This window comes from Ammospiza caudacuta, chromosome 13 (genome assembly GCF_027887145.1).
Source record: "Ammospiza caudacuta isolate bAmmCau1 chromosome 13, bAmmCau1.pri, whole genome shotgun sequence".
Taxonomy (NCBI): domain Eukaryota; kingdom Metazoa; phylum Chordata; class Aves; order Passeriformes; family Passerellidae; genus Ammospiza; species Ammospiza caudacuta.
In genome coordinates this window covers 8,702,644-8,713,281 of record NC_080605.1, presented here as the reverse complement: position 1 = coordinate 8,713,281, position 10,638 = coordinate 8,702,644, and positions in this window count along the sequence as shown.

Genomic DNA, 10,638 nt, shown 5'->3' with positions numbered 1-10,638 from the left:
TACAGAGATCCTGACAGCTGAATTTGGGGGAGTTATGGCTTAGAGAGTGTTTGCTCCTCCAGGGTCTCAACATTAAAATTTAGAGACTGAGCAGTGATTCTGTAGAATGCCTCTATAAGGAAAACAAGCTGTAAAAACCAGCTTGCTTTCTTGCCACAGGACCATAGAATAACATGGCTCCTTTAGGGAAAGATGTATTATAAAAACAAACAAACAAACAATCAAAAAACCCAAAAAACAAAAAACAAAAAACCACAAACAAAATTTTCACCCACATCTGTCTGCTTCTGGGAAATTCAGCAGAAGGTTCTAGAGAGAGCAGAAGGAAGATTGGCACAGGACAAGGCTTTGTTCCCTTGTCAGTAAAGCCACATTTTGGGCTCACAGTGCCCTATTCTACTCATATCTGCACCACCAAGCAAGAGGTCACATGATTTCTGTCCTTTGAGGTGTATCAGTGATGCTCTGTTCATGTGTTTTTGTCACAGGGGTTTGCATTCTTTTTCCTGGGAAAAATGCTTACCAATGCTGCTCTAATACAGTTACAATATAACATTTCCCATCACTATTACTTTGAAGATTTTATTTCCAGACTGCCCTGATAAAATGAGTCTGTCTCAATGCTATTTTATCCAACGTTACAACATAAGGTTTAGAGATGACAGTTGAATGTTACAGTCTTTGTTTTGGCAAAGCACCATATATCACATCTGTCCAAGTTGTGCCCTGTGAAATAATATATCCTAAGCACTAGAAACCCAAAAATACAGATCTTATGTTTTTAAGCAAGAGTGGATAAAACCAGTCCTTTTTCTATTTGTCTGTGTTTTCTTTTTCTGGATTCAGCATTATTTACAGATAAGCTACAAACTATAGAAAGTCAATAAAAGAAAGCTGAACTAACAAAGCACATGACACAAAACAGCTTATCAGCAAGAGCTGTATCATCTCCTTGCCTGTCTCCTTCAAGTGAAAGGAGATCTAGAATTTATAGGGTGCTGGTAAACACACTTTGGAGATTTGAAGCAGAAGCAGGAAGAACACAGCACTTGCCAAAGCCACATAAGGGCAGAAAGATATGAAGAATCATTATCTGTGCAGCTCAGCTGGAGACAGCTCCTCAGAAGTGTGCAGAGAGAAAAAGCAGGGCTGCAGAGTCAGCTCACTGCAGACCTTGCTGCCCCAGCTTTCCCAGCTGATGTGGCAGTGACTGACAGCACCATAGAAAATAATACATCACAGAGTTCTGGGTCAAGCTGCTTTACTCCTATAGAATATGGCCTCAGATTTAGAAGAGACAGAAAACAGATAAACAGGAGGGTAATTGTAACTTATCTATAGATATCTCAGACTTGGATGATGCAATCCTATAAGTAGCTTTCAGTGCATTGGCTTTCTTTAACCTCTGCTAAAATAAAAGCCCTTTACTACACAATTGATCTTGCGGCTCCCCTGAAGCACTCACTTCAAGAAGTTTGAATTCTAAAACACCAGTATTTATACAAAGAAAAATTACCTTTTGGCATATAAAGTTGTCAAGACAATAGAGATTTATTAAGCATTAACAGATTATTGAAAGCCCTCAATTTATAGTCTGAAGCTATTCCTATAATCATCAACATAAATTTTGGTTAGAGAAACAGCTCCTGCTTTGTGCTGCCATAGAGTCTTAAAAGGATACAGACATAAACCACAATGCACCTTCTGCACTACTTATTACATAAAAAGTTAGAGAGGATGATTGGTCCTTCTGAAATAATTTTTTCTGTAGTTGTTCAGCTATGAGATCAGCAGGACACTTTCAGCACTAATGAATGTAGTGCTGTGTTGAGTACATGTCACTGGGATAGCTCAGAGAAAGAAAACCAAAAAGTCTGGAACACCAAGGAAATCCTGTTAAATCAGAAAGATGTATTAGCCTTGAAGTCTTCCAGGACATTATCTCAGAGCCAACTCACAGACAAAGGTCAGAAAAGAAGTAATGAGGCTGCCCTGGCACTGTGTTGAGCAAGAAGACTGCAAGACTGTAATTTAGACAATGTTAAATCAGACAGCACAGTCTTGTAGAAATGCTTTTTAAATTTTAAAAGCACAACTGGAACCACAAATTCCGTTATTTTTTCAAATAATTATTTTTGCAAATACTCATAAATCCTCATGCATTAGTCCAAATTTATCAAAGGACTAATCATAACTGCTGGTTTAGTTTTTATAAGATCTGTTAAAGGCAGCTTTGACTATAATGACATGAGCCATGTAAGTGTACATTTGTACAGGTGCACATCAAAGCTTCTGAACACAGCCCTAATTAAACTTCTTGCCTGCAAAACTATCTGTACTCCACCATGATGCTCTTCTCCAATTCTCAGTGCTCTGTGATCCATTTTAGCTACCAGTTTACTTTCTTTGGTGCTCCCTGGGGCTTACAGGGAGCTCCTTTCTTCCAGTCTATACTGGTTCATGACTGCAGAATAAAGAAACTTGTCACTGTATGTTTTTGGAGAATCGATGGCCATGTCAGCTACAATTCCTACACTGATAAAGGATAGCAAAAAAATTTAATCCTTGCACTGAATAATGACAGTACAATAAAGTAAGAGGTATTAATGAGTCCTTAAGTCAACTAAAACATGACTTTTTAAAGGAATATTTTTAACTGGAACTACTGCTAGTATTGCCCTAAATTCTGGCCTCAGGTACAAGGACTAATACAACAACGAAGCCAAAGATCCCCAGCCTAATAAATAAAAGCAAGTGCAACAGCAGAGAAACATGTCCTGATTCATCACTGTGGAAGCACACCTGGAAACTGAGAAGCTCCTTAACCAGTTTAAGAATTGGCCAATATTCAGAAGGAATCCAGCAGTTTGGCTGGGGAATATAAGATAAACAGAATCAAGCATGTCTGACTGACAGCACTGATAGAGTCCAAATTAAAATACTCATCAATGTAAGTGGATTGTAAAGTATATGACAACTTCAAACTCAAATTTTAATTAAATATCCAAATTTTATATATTTGAAGTCAACCTTTATGGATAGGTATTTTTCAGGAATTTCTTCATTTATGGGCATCATGGCAAACTGGCCCCAGGGACAGAGAGGATGGTGGGCTGGTCTGGTGTACTGACAGTCTAGGACATAAGAGTGACAGCTCCTTAGCACCTTCCAGCAGGCAGGCATGAGGTAAGAGATGTTGAAAACAATCTTGTGGCAATGAGGACACAGGGATTACTCTTTACAGCTGTTATTCAAAGCCTCTAGAAATCCAGTGTGAAAAAAGTCAAGCTTGGATCAACTCTTATTAGGTGTCTCTCCTTACAAGTCACCTGCTGATATCAAGTTAAAAATGCTTTAACCAGGTCATAAAGGTGAAATTCAACTCTACAAAATACCAGTTTAAATCTCATGCACCACCTGGAGTTTACATAAAATTTAAGAAGCACACAAATCTTGTGTCAAATTCCTGCTCAGGAATCAATTTTGCCTTAACATACAAAGCAAACTACAGTGAGAGAAAGGTTATAGCATAATATTTAAAAGAAAATATGACATTCAGAAAAAAGTAAATATCATCATAATCCCTATAGTCTTCACCTCCTCACTAAGCTGAAAATGAATAGGGTAGCTATCAGCTATCAGTTCACTCAAGAGGCATCTGCATAATACACCTAAAACAGGTACACAATTACACTTATTTTCATATAAAATCCAAAATTTCTACACAAAGAAGTTCTAAACACAATCCCAGATCACATCCATCTTTCTTTGTTGGAAGCATAAAGAAAGAAAAAAAAGAAAAAATATTCTAGAACAATCTTCCTCCTAACACATCCAGAAGCACCAAGCCAGGAGGATCTTCAGATACATTTGATTGCAAGGATTCTTCAGATGCAATCTTCAGGTGATCTTCAGATGCAATGATTGCAGGATTTCAAACATTTTTCATTGCTCAGACTGACAACATGAAATGAAGGCAAAGAATCAACCAGCTAAGGAGCTACTTTAAATTACATTGTACAACTGCCAATACAGTTGTACACCAAACCAGCTGAAGGCTTTTCACCAATGCAGGCAAAATTCAGCACTGCAATATAGCAACGAGGGCCAAAGGGCAGGAGGAGGAATTAGTGCCCAGGCCAGTATACTTCTCTCTAATATAAAAATGTAAATTGCTCAGTCCTCCCTTCCCCATCATTATCTCCAGCAAAAATTTAATCTGAACAGTGTTAGTATAAATTTATATTAGCAGTATACAGGTTAGAGAGTATAAATTATTAGATTTATTTGTACTGGAAGGAAAATTTGAGTATATTTAGAGAACAAATACACATGATGTAAATCTTGCTATTACTATTCATGGTGATATTGGGTCAGAGTGGAGAATAAAGTAAACCTGGTTGTTCTGAAAAACAAATTATTTACTACTTGTGTAGAAGTGTTTGGAATCTAAGTGCATAAATCTAAAGAGCTTACTTTAATTGTTCAGGAGAACAGCAGATGCCAGGATTAAAATCCTAATTTACAAATCCCAAAAACCACATATAGGCACTCTCTGAGCATGCTCTCTAACTCTGGAAGACTTCATGCACACACTATAGAATAGAAAAAAGATCCTCAATACTTCTGTAGTTATTTCTATTTTATACCCAATACTTGTCTCTCAGGGTTAATACAGCATATTCCTTTTCCAAAGGATGTCTAAGCCATTTTGTAAGGGATGACTCCCTCCTCTATTGATCTCCTCTAGCCATATCACACTTCTTTTGATGCAGCTCTGGCAGCAGTAGGAGGAAACCATTATTTGATTTAGCTCATCTTGCTGCTTTGTTGTGGGCAGGCTCTGTGCCCTGTGTCAGCTCAGAACCAGCACTGAACTCTCCTTCTCTCCCTGTTCTGGCAGGGCTTGGCTCTCACAGAGCATTGGCCAAGATGCTCCTGTCAGGGCACTGAGCTGCTCCTGCCCACACGTTCCCACACTTGACAGGAGCAGGCAATGTTGAAGGTACAGTGTTTGTGAGCTGCAGCAGTGCTGGAGGGCAGCTGGGCTCATTACTCACTTCTCCAGCTGGAAACAGAGGATTTATTGTTGGGAGACCTTACCCCACCAGGGCATCTCAACCCAAAATTATCAATATATATCCTCAGCCAAAGTCAGCTGCTCACTTCATTGTCAGCATGTCAGAACCATGGACTGTAATTTTATTACCTGAGCCAGATCAGCTTGTTTGACTAATTGTGATTGCTCCTGGGTTTAGCCAATAGAACTGAATGAATTAAAAGCCCCAAGGTTTCAGATTTTTTTCCCCTATATAAGCCAAACTGTTTTAAAGCTTAATAAGGCAACAACCACTTGGCAACACACAGGCTGTTTTCCCACAAGCAGTTCAAAAAAAGCTCTTCTCCCCTGTTCAGTGAATCTAGTTAGGAAACCAGTCTGCACCACCACAACACCAGTTCTATGCTGGAATACCAAAGTAAAAAGCCACAAATTTTAACTTCATTGTTATATAGGTCATAAATGATGAAAGAGCAAAGCTGAGACTCTTAAAAGGATGTATTTTTAAAAGTCTGTCCTGAAACCTGAAATCCCTTGAAATTATACCTGAGGTGATGTTAACCTACTTGCCTAGAAATAAAAATTTTCACAGCAAATTACTATTGCAAATATATATATATTACATAGTGAACTATATATGCATAACTCGCTCAGGAGGGTACCTTAAACATGCTGACATTATTAATCAGAAATAAGCAATATGGTTTCTGCAGGGTATTTTAAAATATTATTAATATTACTACTACATCCCTTTCTTAAAATGCACACACAGAGAAAACACACCTTACAATTTAACAATTTGCATCACCCTGTTTTGTCCTTAGACTTTTACTTTGCACTCTCTGGTGTCTGCCATCCAGTGATCTAGCAGCAGTGTTTTATCTCTGTTAAATGACAGACCACATCTACAATCAAGAATACTACAGAAAAAGCTTCTCTCAGTCTCTTCTGTACTTTCAATAATGAAGTTTTCCCTTTCAGCTTGTAATCAGAAGCCCCAGGATTATTGCCAAATGTGTTTCTTGGATACCAGGCAAAGGCTTCCTGTCTAACATTTAGTTCTTTAGTTTCATTTTCTGAGTCCAGCTGAAGGCTCCAAAAAATATTCATTCACAGTTTAAAGACTTGCAAAAAGGAAAAGATTGTCTTCCCTAACTCTTAGCAATCAGTAGGAAAAGAGAAAATTTAATTTTGACTGTTGAAGTTAAAAATTATTTTCTGATTAACTATTTCACTAAAAATCACTGAAGTAACATTAAAAAAGAAGAAGGAGATACAGACCTTGTCATAACTTGGATACCTAGGAAATAATCTTTAAATTTATTGAAGGAGTGAGTTTTCCCTCTTGTTTCCTCACAAGTGAAAGATCAGGAAGTAGAGAATTCACTTAACAAACAAAGCTTGATCTCTACTGAAACACAACACAGGGTGTTATAAGTCCCAGCTATGATCCTGAGACAGTCATGAGAGGTGGTTGCACTTGCCATGAAATGAAACAGAGAAGTGGCCATGGCTGCCACTCTCCATGACACAGCACTTCCCTGCACTGCCCTGTTACTGCAAGATCTATTACAAACATTAGTCATCCTCTGCTTTCAGTTTGTTTGCCATTCACAAATCTTTTTTTCCCTTTTCTGCTGTTACCTATAGGTTTCAAAATGTACTATTTTCCTTTTTTTTTTTTTTTTTTGAAAGCATGACCTTATTCTTCTCACTATTATTTCTGTTACCAGGTTCAAACTGGAAACACTGGATTGTATTCAAATTGGTTTCCTCCATACCATAATACAACCAACTGCCAGAGCTAACTGACCAGGCAAGATGAACCAGATTTTGCTGAAAATGACAATTTATTAAATTTACAGAAGTCCCATTACGAAAATTATTCCAAATTTAATTTACTGTCAGTTTAGTAGATTGTGTTTCTAAGCGTCTATTTTCAAGTTACTGTGGAAACAATTCCTGACACTTCTACCCGAACTCAAAATTTAAGATGAGTAACTTTAATGTAAAACGCTTAGTGTGACAAAGTGAAGTTTAAGGGGGTTCAAGCAGGATTTTAGGCGTGGGCACGGCAGAGGCAGAGGCAGGTTCGGGTTCAGGTGGGAGCGGAGCCATTTCCCGAGCAAGAGCTCCCTCGAGCGGCGGCAGCGGCGCCCGGGGCTCCGCAGCGAGCGGGGGACACGGGCCCAGCCCGGCTGGGGAAATCATCCCTTCAATGGACGGAGACGATTAAGGGGACAAATAACACACAGAACATAAGGGAGTTCATAACCTTAAGGTAATTGAATTCAGCTCAGGTCAGCTGCATCCCCAACTGCCACAAACACACACAGAGTATATATATATATATATGGGGTTTTTTTTGTTTTTGGTTTTTTTTTTTTTTTTTTAAGTCACCAACATTACTTAGATTTGGAAAACTGACACATTTTAAGCACCAGGCTTTTCTCTCTCTCTTTTTTTTTTTTTTTTTGGTCTTCAAGATTTGCTGATCAAAATGAGAAAGGAACAAGAATGTTCTTTAAACTACATGCTTCAGTTTTGACCAGAAATTAAGTATGCCCATTTCATCTTACTTGAGGGGGAATCATTTCTTTCCAGATAGAAAGAAGATCTCAAATTTATCTGGAGATACTCAAGATGAACCAATGTAATTGTTCTTCCAGAGTGCCTGCTTCTCTGGCAGTGAAGGCAGAACAGGAAAGCCTCAGCAGGGCAGCAGGGGCACCCTCGGCTGCCTTCAGCAGTGCATTCGCACAGCACCGGCAACAGCCCCGATCCTTCTCACACAGCCAGCCCGCCCTGCTTCACTGCCACATGGAAAATCTCCGGGATGCAGGCAAAAAGCAAATAAGCAGCAAGAGAAACGAGTTGAGGTCCTTTACCACAGACTTTTCCTAGAGGGAGCTGCTAACATGTACCACAGCACAAAGCACACCCTGACGACAGCCATCGCTTGGCACACGGTCTTAAAGAACTGTTCCCAGCTTTAATCAGAGAGGGCTGGAAAGCATTCCAGGGATGAGAAAAGTCGGCGTTTCTCAAGCCTCAGACCTCTGCTAAGAAGTATTTTGTCAGTGTCTGACACCTCCAGTTCAATAGCCTGGCTGCAGGAACTCCCCCGGCCAGGGCTGAGTGCAGGACACCGGCCGGGTTGGGTGCAGAATTGCAGGGGCTGCACTGGGTATCCCCTGGCAGACATAAACACACTGTAACGAAGCACTTGGAATTTTTCTCACAGGCAGCAGATGCCAAATTCCTTCATTCCTTACACAGATGAGAGGGGGGGGGAAAAAAAAAAAAGACAGAAGTCTCCAATACAGAAATCTCCAATACTTGTCTGATATGCTAAATTGCATGTTGTCCAACATAACACAGAGTATTTAAATGACATTTGAAAGGTGCAAAAATTGCATACACAAAAAAAGTCAGAATCCCTTTGCAGTACCCTCTTGTCTGGACTCTTCCTATTTCCTGATTACTTTGCAAATCAGATTTTAGCTGTAAATGCTGCATTTAGTTAATGAAAGGGATAGCTACTGTGCTCTATTAGAAGCATTAACCAAAATTTCCCCAAAATTGGGGAAAATTCTTTAGAACAACAACTTCATATCACAAATAATCTTAGCTGAGAAGACAGTCTGGCTTTATTTTTGGGGAGTTTGATTAGATTATCTTAAAACTCCCAGTCTTATATATGAACCCTGTGACCAAGTCAGGGCAGCCATCTTTGAATATCTCAGGTATTACTGTTTCTCACAAACTCTTCCATTAATTTTTTATTCAGGCCTTTTCTCCCACTTCAAATTTAAAAAAAAAAGTCATTAAGTAGCACAGGAAGAGATTTTATTTCTTCACCTTTCTCCCTTCCCAGACCTCTCAGAAGAAGTCAGAAATGAGTCATTATTCAAGAGAAGTACAATGAAGATGATAACAAGCTAACAGTTATTTTTTACATTTTCAGAGAGTGCAAAGGTAGCAGATGCATGAATACACAATTCCTGCTTTTAATACAAGAGAGGATCTGCAAGTCAATTTTAATATTTCTCTCCCCTAAATTCTGCATTATTCCTGCAGCCTAAAGAGATTGGTGGTAGCTGAAAGGCAAAAATCTCACTCTCAGATACTCTGTCCACATTATTACTTCAGTGACAGATAAAAAACTTTTCTGATTTTAACTTGTTATTCAAACATGTTTCAAATTGGTAAAGATCAGACTGACATTGGGTAAAGCTCCAGACTTGCACTTATGCTGAAATAAATGGTAAAAGTCAGATCAACTGGAACAAGTCTGAAGCTAAAGTTATGAAGTAACCTTTAGAACTACAACAAATAATGCAATAGGTATTGGTGCATGGTTAAGCAAACTCATAAAAATCTCTTTATAAGGACAGATGTGCCCTTTAGTACACAGCTCTGAAACAGCATTCTTGAACCAGTCAAGAGATACTGCTCCAGCTTGTAAAAGTGTTGGATGTTAGAGAGCCTCAAATGTGACAATCCTCGGCATTTTTTCCAAGCACAAAGATCTATCTTGTACATAAAACTTTTATCAGATGCACTTCCTCCAAAATAACACATCACTCTGGACATCAAAATTTTGACTATATAAAGGACAAGAGAAAATGCAGATGCCTTCATAACTGAAGATGAAATATTATTCTTTGTTATTTGTTTTGTAGTCTTTGCACTCACAAAAATAACTGTAGTGAAATATTTTGTGTAAACTAATTTATTTGCAACACAATGTAAACTGGGAAGAGTGTGTGCAATGGAAAATGGAAACCTGATATTCAGCAGTTTCCAATAAATTCCTTCTGCATTTCCTAAGCACTGACTATAAATTTGTTGATCTATTAATAATTTGACTCTTAGCTATAATAAAATTACAAATATAAGCTTAAAGCATAGATGAAAGAGTCCCAATTCATCACCAACTGGAATTCATAACAACTTTCAGGAATCTCTTTACCCTGTGGAAGGACAAGACTCTGTCAGAAGCAGGGCTGGCTTTGTTTAAGATAGTTTATGTGTAGGCTGATGAGCAGGTGTGGTTTCCTCTACAGAATAAATAAGTTATTCAGTGAACTGTTTCTACAGAATACTTCCAGTACAGCTGACACATGTCCCAGCCTCAAAATATTTCACACCTTTGCTGCCTCCTTTCTTCTCAAAAGGTATGTTTTACAGCAGATGGACCTTCAGAGGCAGCTTATTGCCTCCAGAAGCCACCTTACTGTTGGGTTTTGGTTTTGCTAAAGCATTCTTAAAATAAGTAAACATTAAACAACTGCTGTTTGTACCCAGTTACCTTCTCTAACAATTTCTTTCATCCTGGCTTAAATTTTTGTACAGTCCAGCACCACCTTACCACCACTCTTCACAGCCATTCCCCTCTCTCTCTGCTTTCAGAGGGCCTGGTACAGCTGCAAGGTACTTCAGGAACATTTAAATACATCTAAAGGTGGAGCTACAGAATCTTTACATTCATGTGACAGGAAAATGTCATTGTTACTCTGCTTTTATTGAGAACAGGCCTTCTCATAAAGAACAGACACAGCACAAAGTAGTAAATG